The sequence below is a fragment of the Phyllostomus hastatus genome, unplaced genomic scaffold (genome assembly GCF_019186645.2).
Source record: "Phyllostomus hastatus isolate PE091 unplaced genomic scaffold, TTU_PhHast_1.1 phas_contig_90, whole genome shotgun sequence".
In the NCBI taxonomy this organism is placed as follows: Eukaryota; Metazoa; Chordata; class Mammalia; order Chiroptera; family Phyllostomidae; genus Phyllostomus; species Phyllostomus hastatus.
The window spans coordinates 11160931-11162975 of NW_025333984.1; the positions used below are offsets into that span (position 1 = coordinate 11160931).

Here is a 2045-nt window from a genome sequence, read left to right on the forward strand (position 1 = left end):
ACCAGAGACATTGAAATTGAGAACAATCTAACAGTAACCAGAAGGGAGGGGGAGGGGATAATGGGGGAAGGGGAGGATTTGCAGTAACAAGTATAGCGGACACATGGACAAAACCAAGGAGAGATGAAAGCAGGGGAGGGAAATGGTGATGGCTGGTGTGGGGGAGGGGAATGGTGGGGGATAAATGTAGACAACTATACTTGAACAACAATAAAATATTTTTTTTAAAAAAGAAGGTGTATGTTGTCCTAGACATGGCTGGATAGAAGAACACCATTTCACTTTCATAAGTCAGGGTATATTGCAACAGCAGTGGCAACCTCACCAGTACTCTCTCATTCCATTAGAAAAATAATTTAAAAACAGGATCATAAAGGGCGAAATATTAATAAATATACTTAAATTGCTTAAAATGTAAATAGAAAGGAAAACATATAAAGGATATAAATACATAGACTTAATTCTCTTTATGTGTGTGGAAAAATCTCTTTATAGAAGGGATATAAACTATTTTCTACTGTTCATTTAGTAGTTTCCAAGTTGCCATTTCATAATATGTTTCCATCATTTTAACACATTGAAAAATTGCAGTGACTTCCATTTGGTTGAATATGGAAGGCTAATTTGAAATAAAGAAAAACAGAGGCCACATTAGGTGTTTCTACATTAACAATGCACATACATCTCTGTTTTTTTATTTTTACTTTTTTAGCTCCAGGAGCAATCCTACTGTCTCTGAAGTCTTTCTTGCACGCAGAGGCAAAAAGGCATTGACTCTTATGTCTCTTAATGGTAACCTTTCTTCTCATCTTCATGATTGAGATAGGTTCTATATAAGATGCTAAATAGATGGTTTTGGCTTTGGCATGGGGAAAAAAAGTCATGGATGTGGAAAGATGATGGGAGAGAAGTATTGGCAAGTTTCCAACTTATATTAGGGAAGAGATTAGTTATGTCCTTAAAAAGAATTGGCTGCTGGGTCAGGCAGAACAACTTGTTTGACTATTTTTTTAATTTAGTGGTTTTCATTAAAAAGCTGCCCTGGCTAAAAGATAATCTTGACTGATATTCAGGAGGAAAGGGCAACTATTAGCAAATTTAAGGTCAATTAAGGTCATGTTTATAGTTCTTTTGTGTAGAATAACCATTTGTATCAACTCAACTTAGATAATACATACTTTCTTTTTCAGGTGTCTTATTCTGTGAAAATATTGATTAAAGTTGGATGCTCTTCAGAAAATGGAAGTATGCAATTCACTTGTGTTAGTAAAATCCATGATTTTCAAACTGGTAAGAACAGATACTACACTTGATCTTAGCCAAAATGCCAAGAAATGATAAAATTCATGTTTTTTAAACTGATAGTCATGACTGGCTGTAATAAAAGAAAAACATACATTTAAACAAACACATCATTATACTAGGTGATAGAAAAATAAACAGGACTCCACGTCTTAATAGGTTTGTCTTGCCTATTGACTTTTTCTCAAGTTTTACCTTGATGTGGGGCAGCTATGTATATAGATATACCACATTGTATGTGTTCAATCTGACCTGCTAATTTACAGAAGATTTAAAAATAAGTTTCATTACCTGGTCTCTATTCCTTTTACTTATTAACTCAGCTAGACTAAGTGGGATCCATAGTGATAGAAGAAGGAGAAATATGAAGATCAAGAAATAAATAAAACTTTCTTCTTTTTCTGAATTGTACCTTAAGTAGGAGTGCATTGGGGACCACTGGGGAAGGCTGCAAAAGTAGTTTAAGAAAGAAGATTTAAAATTCAACTTGACATTTGACTGTTTTGTTTGCTTCTCTCAAGGTGCTTTACAAGAACATCATTGTTTGGTGTGAATTTTCAAAGATGTTCAGGTGGCTTATAGCCTCCTATGTACTTTAGCAAATCAACCATCCAGTTTTTAGTGTTCTAGAATTTTCAGAAATACTTCAATTTCCTTGATGTTGTATTCCTGAGTCACTTCCTTGCTCTGGCACCTTCTCCATTGCAGGTCTATTTAGTATGCATAACTTTGCAGTTTCTGTC

The 2045-nt window shown here is 34.5% G+C and overlaps 1 pseudogene; it reads right to left on the bottom strand.

Annotated features, from left to right (window-relative positions):
• Positions 1-1216: 1216 nt before the first annotated feature.
• On the bottom strand, positions 1217-1339 carry LOC123827839 (annotated as a pseudogene).
• Positions 1340-2045: the final 706 nt, after the last annotated feature.